Genomic DNA, 16666 nt, shown 5'->3' on the forward strand with positions numbered 1-16666 from the left:
GAAATTGCACCAGACAAAGGCTCCTGACGCGAGCATCGGGGTGCTGTGGCGTGTCCTACAACGTGTCTGCGGCACGCTCCTTGCGTTTCGGCAGTTCTCTAGGCATCAACCCCACTGCCGAAGTGAAATGATCCTCGCGATACTTTCGGCGATGTGCGCTGAATCGGGGCGCGCCGTAGGCCTAGCAGTAGAAGGAGGCCTAGAGGTAGGATTTTCGCCTACCGATTGATCAGAAGGCCTAACGGTAGCTTCTTGTCCTACCGGGGCCTTAGGGGGCGTCGGATGAGCGCGCTTCGCTGGCAAAATGTGATTTTGAAGTAGCGCCCTTAATTTTAGAAGGCCCAGTCACAAGAGGCTGCTGCGGATGCGGGGAAGGCTGTTAATCTGCAAGATCAGAGGAAACCGTCGAAAGTTTCGGCGGCCCTGTTGGCGCTTTGACCCGTTTTGACAAACCCGTCGAAATCGGGGAACGGGTTGTGTGCTTAGTGTGTGTTTTATGAACCCCCCTGTTGCTGGGTGTTGTCCCCATAGCATGACTTGCCTTCAGGCTTGGAGGGGTCAGGGACGGGCATGGCGGACCTAGAGGGTCTGTCGTCAGGTCAATGGCATCCGATACCGATGGTTGGTCATCACTGGTACCCCCGTCACTTTCGGCGGGTTGCGGTGATGGGGGAAGAAGATCCAGCCCGCGACATGCTGTAGGCGGCCCATGGCTTAACGCAGCGCTCCTTAAGAGTTTTGGGTCGAAAGAGTTTACAAGCCGCGCACCGAGCTTCGTCGTGGTCAAGGGGCAGACAACTATTGCACTTCTCGTGCTCGTCTTTCCACGGGTATCTGACACTGCAGGAAGGGCAAAACCTAAATGGTGTTCTTCCCATAGTGAAAGATAATGAAACTGATGACCAGACCTAGAGGGGAAAGAGGAGAGATATAGCGAAGGATATGACCACCCTGACCCCACTCTCCCTATTGTTTAGGCCGGGCCAGAGGGAATGGCCACGTGGAAGACTCTGCTGCCGGATCTGAGGCGTCGAGGTCCAACGTTGTCAAAATTTCCCACAGTCTTTGCCGTAGTATCTTGAAGCACCGTCGAAGTGACTTTAGGGAAATAAACTGACAAAGTCGGTAAACAAGGATAAACAATGTCTCTTATGAAGAGCTCTGCATTTGGGCGACTAGTTATCTGGGCGGATATAAACAATCTGACGGACCTCAGTGAGTGTAGGATTTTGGGTGCACTACACGTCACGATAGGGATAGTGTTACAGACACACCTATGCCGACGACCCCTTTCGGTCCCCGAAAGACAAGATGCAATACTCCACGGTTACCACTGGATGTAGGACCATATGCACAGCTGTGATTCTAAGTAGATTAACAAGCATCAGAAATGACAAGTTCACTCATGTACGCGGCTCCATGTACTTATTTCTCTTAGAGATTCCAGTCCCAAAAAACAGGACAGCCGCTGTCACAAAGAGGTCCATTTGAGGGTGATCCCACATCTTGAAGAGACGGATGCTTGTGCTTGCTGTAGCTCCCACTCGTGACAGGACAGCAGTTCCCTGCTGAGAGAGTCCACAATGGTGTTTTTAACACCTGCCAGGTTAAAAGGGACGAGAAACACCTGTTAAGCAATGGACCAGCACCACACGTTCTGCACCTCCAGAGAGATAGCAGGGGAGCACGTCCCGCCCTGCTTCCTGATGTAAAACGTGGTGGTGGTGGTGTCTGTGAAGACCCGCACCACCTTTCCCTGCAGCAGAGGCTGAAAAGACTTGAGAGCCCATAAAACTGCTTGCAGTTCCAGGACATTGATGTGCAACTCCTTCACTTCCAGAAGCCAGAGACCTCTGGCGTACAAATGTCTGTGTCGGCCGCCCAACCCTCTAGGGAGGCATCAGCCGTGACTGTTGCTTGATATGTGGGGATCTGAAGAGGAGCGCCCTGCGAGAGGTGTAGGTGAACTGACCACCAATGGATGGCTTGACGGAATGTCTAATTGAGGATGATCTTGTCGGTCAATGCGCTGGTGACTTGCTGCCATCTGGCATGCAGAAACTCTTGAAGGGGTCTCTTCTGTAATCCGCAAAAAGGGGACCAGATGAATGCAGCAGTACATCATTCACAGCAGTGACTTGATGGACCGGCCTGTAGCAACGGAAGCAGCCGATTGCCGTTGGACGTTTCCCAGGATGGCCTCCACCCTGTGTTCCGAGGGAGTCGCTATTTTATATATTCTTTTACTTATAAAGCGCACAGTAACCCATAGCCATTGAGGTGCTGTTACAACCTGTTATTTGCAGCATAGATGGTTACTTGGTAGGTTAGGAGACAATGGAAGCAGATCAAAAAACAAAGCGATACATTACAGTGGGGTCAGGCCTAGGCAACCAACCATGTTTTGAGAGCTCTCCGGTACCCAGTAAGAGGGTTCCGTTCTTAGGGAGGGTGAGTTCCACTGTTTGGCAGCAATGCAGGGGAAGCTAGGGCCTCCGGCTTTAGTGCGTCTGAGTTTGGACAGACAGAGCTGGTATAAGGGGTCCTGGTGGGTCTTGACGAGTGCGCTTTCGTGATTTTCTGGGATAGGTAGGGTGCTGCAGTGTTAGAGACACACTTGTGGGTGATGGACAGGGTATTGAAAATGATACCGCTCTTCTAGCAGCGTAGATGTGATCCCATTTGGGGATGTTGAGCGCTGACCAGAGGGCATTATTCTGGATGGTTTGGAGCTTTTGTATGTTTTGGGATGAGGTTCTAGCAAATAGGACATTGCAGTAGTCAAACCGGAAGCCAAAGACTGCATGTGCAATGGTTAGGCAGCTGTCCTGGAATGGAAAGGGTCTGGCAGTATTTATCAATTTAGTTGTATATGCGCCAGGGGAGGCGATAGCATTGACTTGGCGTGCCAGTGAGAGTAGCATCGAGGTGCGCGCCTAGTGACTTCACTGAGGTAGAGATATGGATCTGGATGCCGTCAATTTTAAATGCTGAGTATTGGAGGTTGAACTTGTTAAGCATCGTCTGAGACCCTATCAGTAGGATCTCTGTTTTGTCCCCATTGAGGAAGAGGTGGTTGGTTGTCATGCATGCCTGGATGGTTGTGTAGGCAGTGTCAAGCGTATTGGAGTCATCCTCATAGTTGCCAGGGAGAGGGAGGAAGATTTGTGTCATCGGCATAGTTGGTGTAGGCTATGCCGATGGAGTCGAGAATGTCAAACAGGGGTCTGGTGAAGATATTGTAGAATTTGGGGGATATGAAGGAACCTTGTTGTACCCCAGAGGGAATTGGAGCTGAGGGGGGCACTGGCGCTGTCAGCAAATACGCAAATACTCTCATAACTCTCCCCTCTAGAAAGGAGGCAATCCATGCTGTGGCTTCGGAGGAGAAGTTAGCTGAGGTGATGGCAAAGGATTTTGTGGTCCACCAGGTCGAACGCAGCTGATAGGTCCAGGAGGAAGAGAAGGGCAGGCTTCCCCATGTCTCTGAACTCATCCATCTGATTTTTTAAGTCCAGTAGTGCTTATTCGGTCCCATGGCCTGGGCGGAATCCAGACTGGCCAATTCCCAGGATGTGGTTTGTTCCTAGGAAATGCTAGATTTGCAGGTATGCTGCTCTATTGATGATTTTCAATAAGAATGGGACTGTGATGATTGGTCGTAGTTATTAGGAGCTGTTGGGTCGAGGGAGGTTTTTTTTTAGTAGCAGGGGAACCCAGGCTTCCTTGACGCTGGAAGGCAATATGCCTCTGGCAAAGGAAACATTGGTGAAGGTAGTGAGGAGTGATGCGAGGGCTTCGGAGCAGTCCTTGACGATGGGTGAGGGCATACATCACCTTTGCACATGGATGGTTTAAGGCTTTTTAGGATGGATAGCACTTCATGATCTGTGACAGCTTTAAAGCAAAACTGTGGGAAGGTTGGAGAAGTGGAGGCAGCAGTGGGGCGTGGCTGGGGTTGTAGGGTGATTAGTTTCATCTGAATTGTTTTGTGAAGTGTGTCGATTTTTTTGAGCATGGCTGATTGGATGTTGGTGCACCATTTTTCATCCTTGGTGATGGAGGGTGGTGGGGGTTTCGAGCTATCTGAGAATAGTGAAGATTTCTGTGAATCTGTTTTTGTGTTGGCTATTCTCGTGTTGAAGGAGGTGGATTTTGCAGAGATAATGGCTCGTTTATACATTTAGAAGCTTTGGTAAATTCCATTTTAATGGGCACTGAAGGGTTTTTTCCCAGCTAGTTTCCGCTAGTCGTTTTATGTTACGTAGGTCTTAAAGGTCTGAGGTGAACCAGGAGTTTAGGTGTCTGATGGGTTTAGCTTTTCACTGGGTTAGGGGAGCAGCAGTGTCAACTGCTGATGTTAAGGTAGCTGTGTAGATTTCTGCTAGAAGGTTGGGGTCTCCTATGTGGAGGGATTCTAGATTGGGTATGTCCAACAGAGGCAGTATGCATCCTTTGGTGAGCTTGCGTGAGCTTCGTGTTGGGGTGGGGTGAATGGTGGTGGTGGTCGTTTTTGAAGACTTAGGGCGATGGATGGTAAAGGCAATGGTGTGGTGGTCGGACCATGGAAAGGGGGTATTGGAGTCTGTGGTAATCTGGCAGTTGAGGTCAGTAATCCAGTCGAGCGTGCAGCCTTTATCATGTGTGGGATCACTGATGCGTTGCCTTAAGTTTAGGGCCTTCAGTGAGCTGGAGACAGAGATGGCCAGGAGGACTGATGGATCATTGAGACCTAAGTTGAAGTCACAGAGTACGATGACTTGAGATGAGGCTTTGATGTTGTCTACTATGATGTGGAGGAGGTTTTCCTCAAAGGTGAGGATTGTGCCTGGTCGACGGTATATGATGTGGATTGTGATGGTGCTAGTGGGTGAGGTGCTCATCTTGAGTGAGAGGATATCTCCATTCTCCTCTAAGGAGCGGTCTTATGGGAAGGGATTCTTTTGCTAATAGAGCAACCCATCTTCCTCTTGCATTGGATTAGTCTTTTCGGTATATGTGTAACCTGGTGGGATTGCTAGGGATAGGGTGGGCCGGATGCCTCATGGAGCCATGTTTCTGAGATGGCCAGGGCATCTAGGTTGTGGGATGTGAGGAGGTAATTGATGTCTATGGCGTGGGCAGATAAGCAACGTGCATGGACTAGTGTAGATTTCAATGCAGAGGTCATTGCTATAAGGGTGTGGGGAGGTCACTGCGGCTTGTCGAGTCGGAAGCTGGGATTCACCTAGAGTTAGAGGGCATCATAATTGCATTTATGGCGCTTGCATGGCATGGGGTCTTGATGGCAGTATTGGCGGGCATGGTACCAGAGGTGGGGGCACTTGTAAGGTAAGTAACAATATTGGAAGCAGTGGCTGGTATCATAGCTACGCTTGAGGCACTCGTGTGGCCAGTAGTAATATTGGCAGCAGTAGCAGGTATCATAGCTAGGTCTAAGGTAATAGTGAGGCAGGTAACAGTATTTGTAGCATAATCAGGTGTCATAGCTAGGTCTAAGTCATTGGTGAGGCAAGAAACAGCATTGGCAGCATAATCAGGTGTCGTGGCTTAGTTAGGGGTACTTTTGTGGCAGGTAGAAATATTGGCAGTATTTGCAGGTGACATAGCTAGGTCTAGAGCATAAGCAAGGCAGAAACAGTACTGCCAGCATAATCATGTCCCATATCTGAGTTTAGGGCCTTTGTATGGTATGGAGCTTTAGTGGAAGCGCTAGCATGCATCATATCAGTAGTTAAGACATTAGCATGGCATTACACAGTACTGGCCTGTAGCATAACAGTAGTTAGGGCGCTGCCATGGCATGAGCCAGTATTAGCAGCGTTAGGGGTAGACATGGCTAGTCTTGGCGCTGTTGTGTGGTAAGATGCAGTAGCAGTAGTGGTAGGTAGGACTGTTGTCAGGCAGTGCGGAGCGGCATTCTTGTTGTGGCTTTGGCTTATGGGGCGAGGAGTGGTCGGGGTGGTGATGTGAGTACAGCCTTTTTTGGCACATGTTGGACGAAGTGGCTGATGGCCTGTGCATAAAGTGAACCAGCGATGGGAGAGTGACAGGGTTTTGGGAGGCGACAGAGCGGCATGGCGCTCAAGATGTTCCGATGTGGGGGGTGTTTTTTTTTCAGGTTGCGCTGCAATCGAGCTGCAGGGGCTGTCCTGTATAGATGGGAGACGGGTGGGCGGCGTTGGAATGAAGCATCTTTGAAGCAGACCAGCGGGGGGTTGAGTCTCTGTAACTAGAAGGGAATAGTTTCTTACCTGTAACTCCATTTCTCCAGCATTGGTATCTTTCATGGATTCACATACTTAGAATATTCCCCGTCGTCAGACTGGGAACCCTCGGTACACTTATAAAGCCGTTTTTCCATAGGAAAACTTCGACACTTTTGTGTCCTATCCACGTCGTTTTTGGGCTGCTCACGCATGCCCCAATAGGACGTAGCGGTATAAAATGCCCCGCCCCCGCGGCTCCCTTCAGATTTTAACCCCTCCAAAGTAGCATGGGGGGACACAGCATGTACATTGCATTCAGGGGAGGCCGGCGGGCGCATGTGAATCCATGAAAGATACCAATGCTGGAGAAATGGAGTTACAGGTAAGAAACTATTCCCTTCTCCAGCATTGGATCTTTCATGGATTCCCATGCTTAGAAAAGATTGCACAGCAGTAACTCTGATATGGCGGTGTGAAAGCAAACCAACCTTATTATGAGCACACACATATATATAAAATATATCTATATACATAGTACCGGCCAGTTCAAAGAACAAACACAACAGTAATCATCATAATCACCATAAGCGCTTAAGTGTATATCTACATATCTTCACACATATCTACACATATCTACACACAAATATATATATATATATATATATATAAGGCTATTCCCCCTGGACGGGGCTTACCTCACTGAAACAGATAGCGCAAGACTGCTCTTCCCATCTGCACATCGTCCGCATGTTGCCGTTCAAGGCAGTAATGGCGGTTAAACGTGTGTGGCACCGACCAGGACGCCGCTTGGCAAATGTCTGTCAGCGGAATCCCTGCCCACAGCGTCGCCGAGGACGAAGTTGATCTCGTGGAATGAGCTCTCGGATGACCTATCGGTTTTCCCACCTTGGAGTGACAAAAAGCAATCGTTGACGAGACCAATCTAGCTAGTCCTTGTTTTGAGATTACCTTTCCTCTCGTCGACGGACCATGAGCCACAAACAGTTGCTGCGTAGTCCTGATTTGCTGAGACCGATGAAGGTAGAATTTCAGAGCTCTCTTCACGTCCAAAGTATGGAGGGCCTTTTCCGCAGCCGATGAAGGAGTTGCGAAAAAGGTAGGTAGAACAATTGACGAATGTTTATGATAAACAGTAGGAACTTTTGGAATAAAATGAGGATTAGTCGACAGCACCACTTTGTCCTTAAAGAACCTTAAGTACGGCGGATCTACGACCAATGCTTGTATCTCCGAGAGCCGTCGAGCTGACGTAATGGCTATTAGAAAAGCCAACTTCACGATAAGAACTTCATAGACGAGGAAACATTGGTTCAAAGGGAGCTTTCATTAGCCCCGCTAACACCAAGTTAAGACTCCATGTTGGTGGAAAGCGCTTAATCGGTGGGAACGTATGGAATAGACCCCTCATGAAGTGCTTTATCAGCCTATCACTAAACAAGGGAGGCGACTGCCTTTTCCTCGTGAATCTTGAAATGGCTGCTAGGTGTACCTTTATCGACGAAAAAGACAATCCACTCTCTGCCAAATGCAGCAGATATGGGAGAAGCTGTTCCGGAGTTATATTCAGGGGCTGCAATCCCGGCTGACTTTGACACCACCCACAGAATCTCCTCCACTTGCATGCATACGACGTGTTCGTGGAAGGAGCCTGTGCGGCCTGCAGGATTCTCCGACAATCCGACGAAATACTCAGGGTACCAAACTCCGAAAAGTCAGGAGCCAAGCTGTGAGGTTGAGACTGTCCGGGTTGTGATGCCACACTGTCCCTTTGTCCTGGGACAGGAGGTTCGGGGCTTTCCGAAATGTTATCAGCTGCTCTATTGACAGTTGAAGCAGGTCGGAACACCACGCCTGTCTCGGCCAATACGGAGCCACTAGGATGACTCGACACCTGTATCTGCGAATCCATTGCAGAGTTCTCTGTACGAGAGGAAACAGGGGAAAGGTGTAGAGAAACTTGTCAGTCCACGGGAAGGAGAACGCCTCCCCCAGCGAGCCCCTCTGTGGCCACCTGCTGGCATACAGTTCCCATTTCTTGTTCTCCTTTGTTGCAAAGAGATCCATTGGAGGTTGCCGCCACTTCTTGAAGATCTTCGATAACTGAAGACTGTCTATATCTCCCATTCGTGTATTTGGTCCATTTTCCTGCTGAGGGAGTCCGCTTGCTCGTTCCTTACTCCAGGGAGATGGTGAGCTACGATGGTTATATCGTGCTTCAGAGCCCATTGCCATACTTTCTGAGCCTCGGTGGAAAGGGTTCTGGACCGAGTGCCTCCTTGTTTTCTCAAATAAAAAATTGCTGTCGTGTTGTCTGTCAATATTCTCACTACCAAGCCTTTTATGTGTGGTAGGAAAGATTTTAGGGCCCAGCGCACTGCCCTCAACTCCAGAACGTTGATGTGCAGGAGCGATTCCCTCGGAGACCATCGACCTTGCGTTTGGAGAGTGCCCATATGCGCTCCCCAACCCGTCAGCGATGCGTCCGTCACTATGGTCACGCGAAATTCCAGTTCCTGCAGGGGTACCCCCCTGGATAGGTTCTGAAAGCTCTGCCACCATCGAAGATCTTGTAGGAGCTTGTTGTCGTCGACAACCAGTTTGTCCGACCAGAGTCCTTGGGTCTGGGTCCACCGGTCCGCCAGGAACTCTTGAATTGGCCTCATGAAAAGGCAGCAGTTGTTCACCAGAGGAATGCACGACGCCATAGCGCCCAGTATCGACATATATCTCCTCACCGATACTCTGGTATTGATCCTCCACTGACTTGCTAGCTGATTGAGTCTGTGGATTCTGTCGACGGATGGCCTCACCAACCCTGACTGGGTTTCGAACAGCGCACCTAAGAACACTAAGCTTCTCGACGGAGTCAACAAAGACTTCTCGAAGTTTACTGCAAATCCCAGCCGTCGTAAAAGATGCATGGTGGCTTGTAAACTTGTTTGAGTTGCCATCGGGGAGGATCCCCTCACCAACCAGTCGTCGAGATATGGGTACACGTGATGGCCTTGCTTTCTCAACCATGCTGCAACTGGAGCTAAACATTTCGTGAACGACCTGGGGGAGGATTTTAGTCCAAAAGGAAGCACTGTGAACTGGTAGTGAGTCTGTCCTACCACAAACCTTAGGAACTTTCTGTGTCGTCGACGCATTGGTATGTGAAAGTACGCGTCTTGAAGGTCCAGCTACGCCAGAAAATCCCCTTCTTGGACAGACCGGATCACTTCCTGGAGTGTGAGCATCTTGAATTTTAGGCTTTTCAACGCTTTGTTGAGGTCGCGAAGGTCGAGAAGTCGAGAATGGGACGCCATTTTCCGTTTGGCTTTTTCACTACGAAGTATCGGGAATAAACACCTTGACCCCTCTGCGATGCAGGAACCGATTCTATAGCCCCTTTTTGTAGCATAAGCCCCACCTCCTGTTGCAACATGCCCAGGTGGGGTTGAGCCAAAAACGCTGGTGGAACACGCGGAGGGTTGATTTTGAATTGCAGCGAATGTCCAAACCTTGCAGTGTCCAGCACCCACCGATCCATGGTTATTTGCTCCCATTCGTCGACACAATGCGATACCCTGCCTCCCAGGACGTTCTGACGCCCGTCATTGCTGGTCTTTGGCCTGCTATCTTTCGACGACGACACGTAGCCCTGGAGATCTGGTAGCCTCGGCGTCGTTTCGCGGCTTGAGAAGCCCGTCTATAGCCCTGCGAGGAGTACGCAGGCCTATTGAAAGATCTGTCCCTTGATGTTGAGAATCGAGAGTTCCCTGATGCTCCCCTAAAAGGGCGAAAAGAACGAAAATTCCTTCCACTCTGGAGGACACCCAAAGAATGCGCCGTGTCAGAGTCCTCCTTCATGCCCTTTAAGGCCTCATCCACCTTTGCGTCAAACAGAAGGTCTCCCTCAAAGGGCATATCCAGCACCTTGTATTGTCTAAAGTTGGTGCATTTAAGCCATGCTTGTCTCCGTAGAACCACCCCGTTGTTGACTTGCTTAAATCCTGATTCTGCGAGGTCCACAGCGATATTTATAGAATGATTTGAGGCCTCTTCACCCTCTCGGACGAGTAACATCGCCGCTTTCCTGTGTTCTTCTGGGAGATGTTCTAGTAAGGGTGCCAACCAGTGCCACATCTCTCTATCATACCTGGCCATTATAGCCAGAGAGTTGGCCGCCTTCACCGTCGTTGCACCCACCGACAACACCTTCTTGCCAAAGGCATCTTGTCTCCTGGCCTCGTTGTCCGGAGGAGTCATGCATTTGTGCTGGGACCTTGCTTTTCTCGCCACAGCCGCTGACTCTGGGGCTGGTTGGGAGGATAGACATTTGGGGGTGGATTCTGGAGCGTTACATTTCTTCTCTAGCCTACCTTTTATTGCGGGCTCCGAGAAAGGATGACGCATCGTCTGTAAACCCTCCTGCCACACATGATCCAGGATGGGTACTGAGAACACCGACCTCCTTCTCTTTCCCATGTGGTCGAATAGAAAACAGTCATTTTTCTCTTCCTCTTGAGCCAATCCGAATTCGGTACACGCTTTGCTCATCATGGCATGGAAAGACCCAATGTTGTCCGGGGGAGACAGCTGAGCTGGGCTCCTTGGGGCTTCAAATTCTGCCTCTGACTCCAAGATTGGATCCCTAGAGGGGGATAACGAAATATCCAATAAGGACCTTCTGTCTGAGTCTGAGTCCAGCAGCTCTCCTTCCTCCGGGCGTGCACCTGTGAGGTCCTCACGTGCCGGTACTGCCGTCGACACCGTCGGAGTTGTCCGACGGGAAGGGCCAGGTTCGTCGACCGTCGATATGGTCGAAGCTGCCACTTGAGGTAATTTCTCGTCCAATTTCTTTAACAAGGTCTGCAACGTGGATAGAACTTCCAGTGATAGAACAGACTGCGGGTTAGGAAGAGGGGTTGTAACTGGGATATTTGTCCCGCTGGAAAGAGTCCGCTTGCTAACCCCTTGTAACCCGAGCTCTGCAGGCCCAGCTATCCTCTCACACTCCTCGTCCACAGAGGATACAGACAAGGCCGCCTCCTGTTGCAGCAAGGATTCCAGTAAAACAGGGTTGAATACCTCCAGTCGCCAGGCCTCCTGCGGGATCTCCGTCGACAAGGCTAAAGTTGGGCCAGCCGTCGTCGTAGCCACCACCTGCGGCATAACAATAGACGAAACCAACTGCATCATTGGTAGTGAGGGAGTCGACAAACGCCCTCCCGTCGACGACGGTGGTATCTGTGCAGCTCCCTGAGGCGTTCTCGCCTTTTTTGAACTTGACCTGTGTTTCTCAGACTCTCGACTCGAGGATGATCTATGGTGATCACCTGAGGAGGATCTCGACTTTTTTGACAATGATGATGAGGTTTTCTTCAGTGAAGATTCCCTTGCGGAATGGTTTCCCGAAGACCGCTTCTCCGCAGGGCATGGTTTCTTCACCGGGGGTTCAGCTGATGCCGAACGGCGGGGGGCCCCAGAGGATTTTGATGCCGAGGCCACGCTGCACGTGGAGCCTACCTCCGAAGGCGGGTACACACCCGCTCCATCGCTCAACCAGGCCACCAACCGCCGACTTCGGTCTTTACAAGTCTTTTGGGAGAAGCCCTTACATATGTCGCACTTGTCTGCCGAGTGGGGAGGGTGTAGACAATATATGCAGTCCATATGTCCACCCCCCTCATACACTTTCTTCAGCCCGCATGTAGCGCACGGGCGGAACAGAGCTTTTCCAGACATCAGGAAAAAACACAACAAACAACCTTGACAAAATAGTAGATGACGCGAGGTGATCCCACTACTTTGGAAGACGGTTGAAATCTGAAGGGAGCCGCGGGGGCGGGGCATTTATACTGCTACGTCCTATTGGGGCATGCGTGAGCAGCCCAAAAACGATGTGGATAGGACACAAAAGTGTCAAAGTTTTCCTATGGAAAACCGGCTTTATAAGTGTACCGAGGGTTCCCAGTCTCACGACGGGGAATATTCTAAGTATGTGAATCCATGAAAGATCCAATGCTGGAGAAATGAGAGTGTGTTGAGGCGGGCACCCAGGAATAGTGCATTCTGAGGTGGCACTACGCAGGACTTCTGATAGTTTATAAAGAATCCCTGAGAAGTCAGGGTCCGGATGGTCTCCTCAATGTGCTGGATTGCCAGCCCGAGAGCGGGATCTGAGGAGCCAATCGTCCAGGTAAGGATAGATGTAGATTCCTATGCAGCATAGATGCGCTGCCACCGGGGCCAAGCATTTGGTGAACACCTGTGTGGCTGATTTTGAGGTCGAAGGGCAGAGCCTTGAAATGGTAATGGCACCCCTGAACAACAAAATGCAGGAACTTGCTGTGTTTTCGATGAATGGGAATGTGGAAGTACGCATCCTCCAAGTCGAGGGTCACTTGGAGGTGAAGGAAATCTCCTTCCTCCAGTTGGTCGAGTACATGCTGCAAAGTGACCATCCAGAACTTTTGGGATTTGGGGAATTTGTTAAATCACCGCAAGTCTAGAATAGGTCTCCACCATCCTGACTTCTTCCTTACCAGAAAGTATCTGGAGTACACTCAGAAGCCCTGGAGGTGCCGAGAGACTGGTTCTATCAATCATTTGCTTAGCATGGCTTGAACCTCCTTTAGCAGCTGTGTCATGTGCAGTTCGAACAGGAGAAATGGGAGGGCATTGGTCCTGGATTTCAACAGAGTGTCCCTGTTCAAAGACATCGAGCACCCATTTGTCTGTGAAGATCTTCTGCCACTGATCGACAAATTGTGATAATTGGCCTCCCACTGGGGTGCTAAAGTGGGTGCACGGCTCCCGGGTCGGTTCAGGCCTGCTTTGGCATCTGCGGCCTGGCTGCGGGGCGGCGACGATGCTGGCTGCCACTGCTGTAGGCCTGGGAGCGTCCCCTCTAAGCCTCCTGGTTGGTAGAAGGGAGGACTGTTGATGGGGGTAGCAAAGCCTTTGGATGACCTTGAGAAACTCCCTTTAGAGGAACGAAAAGGACGGCCTCCTCTGCTGAAGATTGCCAAAAGTATATACCGTCTCGGTGTCCGTCTTTATGTCTTGCAGAGTCTCATCGACTGCCTTCCCAAAGAGGTTGTCGCTATCGAACGGCATAGCGACTACCTTTGTCTGCACATCCGTGCGGAAGTAGGTGGCCTTAAGCCAACCCTGGCGGCAGAGGGCCATACCATTGCCCATCTGGCGAAAGCCACAATCAGCGATGTCGAGGGCCACTGTGATTGGGTGGTCTGAGGCCACCTCTCCTTTGAACAGCGCCAAGGCTTCAGCTTTCCTATCATCAGGGAGGAAGTCAAGGATGGGCCCCAACTTGTACACAACTCCCTGTCATATCGTGAGAGAATGGCAACGGCGTTGGCGGCCTTGATTGTCGGTGAGGCTGTTGCGATGATGTACTTCCATGTTGCATCCAGCTTTTTACCCTCTTGGTCCGGAGGCACCATAGACGAGGAAGACGGATTGGAGGATCTCTTCCTAGCGGCAGACGAGGCCAGTGAGTCTGGCAAGGGCTGGGATCTGAGGCACTTAGGGGCAGAGTCTCGAACCCAGTACTTCTTTTCCAGTTGGTCCCTTTCCAAAGGAGTAGTATTAGGGGCCTTCATGAGCGACAGGCCATCCTCCCAAATGTCCAACAGGGAACTGAAACGACGGTCTTCCTGGAGGATTCCCGTTATTCGAAGAGGAAACCTTCCTTTTTCTTTTCCTTAGGCACAATGTTGAATAGTTTCACAGCCCTAGAGATCATGGAGTGGAAGGACCCAATCTCGTCTGGCAGAGAGGCCCCAGGAACATAATCATCAAAGTCATCAGTGCCATGTGTACCTGTCGTGTCAGTATCACTGCCAGTGTCTGCCTGAGCTACATCTTCCACCACATTGGGCAGTGCGGCCAGCAATGGCCGGCGAGGCAACAGGGGCCGGCTGAGGTTGCCTTGGCTGACGCCGAGGAGGCCTTGGAGCACTCCCTGCTGGCATAGTCAGAGGAGCAGAGGGTGTATGCAAGGTGGTTAAAATGTCCAAAGACATGTCCCTTGATGCAGGAGTAGTTGCTGGAGCCGGGCCCAAAGAGAAGGGCTTAAAGGCCGAGAAGGATGGTGAGATGATGTTCTCTGCTGCAGTATTGGCAGAATGTAGCCAGGTTCCCCTTGGCAACCTTCCTGGTCAGAGTAAAAACCTGCTGGCAGGTCCTCCTCTGAGCCAGTGTAGCGTTCTGGTGACCTTCTGGGGGATCCCAGAGGGTCCAAGGTGAAAAGTGGTGTGGCCTTTTGGGTCTAGGCATACATTATTAATCTGGAGGCATGTCCTTCACCAAATCTGAGCCCTTAGGAAAAGAAGCTATGACTGGAGCCTGCAGAGCAGGAGAAGGCGCCATCGACGGGACCGCCAACGGAGGTCTAGGCGGTAAGAATACCCTGGCCGTGGTAACCAACATAGTGGCAATAGTGACGGTCATAGATGAGCCCTTCAGTGCGATTGAAGCTGCCGTTGAAAGACCAGCCGCTGCAGACAAGGTCAAGGACGAGGTGCTCGTCGACAGTGTTTTTGTCGACGGTCCTGATGGATGAGGTAATCGACAAGGCTTGTGACGAGGATGGAGTCGATGATGGTGGAGTAGGTGACCGGTCCTTGGTGACTTGCCCTTTGACAAGGCCATGTGTTGGGCCGATGGCATTAACGACTTCCTCATGGATGGAACCAGACCCCTGCCGGTAAACTAACCATCAACGGAGCAGGTGATGGCGATCGTCTCCTCTCCGAACTGGGTCCCGCAGCCACAGCATCAGCCGACGAAGCGTTGGAGCATGTGCCGATTTTGCCTTCTTTTGGATCTTCACCAGGGAAGCATCTTCAAAGGAACTTATTTTTGTCAGAGGAAGCGCACTCTTTGGACCTGCTGGCCCTGGAAGAGGTACAACCACGCCCGGAGGCCGCATCAGAGGAACTTCCCTTTCTCAAGCCATGCCACTAACCTCCGATGACAGTCCTTCCGTGTCTTGGAGGAGAAGGCCTGACAAATTGAACATCCATCAACATCGTGGTTGGGATGTAGGCAGTAAAGGCACCTGGTGTGCCGATCTTCGATGAAGATGTTCTTCAGGCCACAGTTCTCACAGGCCTTGAAGAGACTTTTCTTTGGGGCGTCCGCCATGGTGTTGAAGCAAAGGCTCACTGTATCCCCAAATATCTGCCCATATATAAAGCTCTGGCAATTGCCTGAGCTCTATATATTTCAAAGGCAGGAGCTACGTTTCTATCCCTATGCTTTCTTGAAAATCCAATTATTGCTGAACTATTTTTCTGTAAAATTAGGTTAGCGTTGTCTACGTACTGATCCCACTTATTCTTTTGACTAATTCTAATCCGCAAGTAATCAAATCTATTAACTTCTACCTCTGAATCCCCTATGAAGGTCTTCATCATCATCTATGGGTCATACTTTTTCCAAACCGCAGGATTTTTGTTTTGGCAGTGTTTATCAAGCCCCATTGGTGTTCTTGAAATTAAGATCACATCATCCGCAAACATTAAAATACTTAACTATTCACCTCCCAAACCTGGTACATCACAATTAGAAATGGGCAGTATATTGAATACACCATCAAAGAATGGAGAGAAAAGAGTAGGGGCTAAAATACATCGCTGACTTACCCCACTTTTACCAAAAGGATCTTGCAAGCGTGCCCCTGACTCCCCACCTAACCACACCAATTGAGTCTGTGTATAGATCCATAATGGCTTTCAGCAAAGCGAGTGGCATCTTTTTCTACCACCTGTGGTAAATGGCACAACACAATACTATAGGAATGTATCCAGAGGACAAATGTACTAGGCAGAACTGAGGGAAAGTGGTTAGGAAAGGGTCATAGCACATCATCAGACTCCTCCTTCCACCACAGAAGAGAGCTCAGTTGAGATCCTTTGGGCTTCCAAGGTGTGCCCAGCATGGTTAAAAATGGCCAATGTAGTGAACATTAACTGTGAGAGAAGCGCAAAGCAGTAAAGGAATTTAAAGCTGGTGTGGGTGTTTGGGTGAGAAAAAGACTCCCAGATGTGCTTAAGCCAGTGGTGGGCAGAGTTTGGAACTAAATTAGGGTGCTACCAGGAAAGAGGTTCCAGAAAGGGAGGATGCAGTCCCATCTTGTTAATCCCAAGGAAGGAGTTGTGCGCAGGTGCCTTTCCACTTCATATGGAAGGGAAATGTGCAATTACAAGTTAAGTCCACTCCAAGTCCCAGGACTGTGCCTCGTCCTTCGGTCCCAGGACATGTCTCGAGAACCCCACCCTCCCATTGTGTCAAATTGCCATAAGCAAGCCAAGTGAGTATATATAGTTCTGTTAGAGTGTCTATGGTTTTACATGAAGTTGTGGGAGTATATAGGCATGAGTTTCAGAAAAGTAAGATGTATGGCATATGAGCGCATTACATAT

At 50.2% G+C, this 16666-nt stretch overlaps 1 protein-coding gene across 5 annotated transcripts in view; it reads right to left on the minus strand.

The window, feature by feature from the left end:
- The window catches only part of CCDC88A (coiled-coil domain containing 88A), a 2139415-nt gene that overhangs the window by 1541703 nt on the left and 581046 nt on the right, over positions 1–16666 (minus strand). The gene's annotated exons all lie outside the window — the stretch shown is intronic.

The sequence above is a fragment of the Ambystoma mexicanum genome, chromosome 4q (genome assembly GCF_040938575.1).
Source record: "Ambystoma mexicanum isolate Mex_15411 chromosome 4q, UKY_AmexF1_1, whole genome shotgun sequence".
NCBI classification, from domain to species: Eukaryota; Metazoa; Chordata; class Amphibia; order Caudata; family Ambystomatidae; genus Ambystoma; species Ambystoma mexicanum.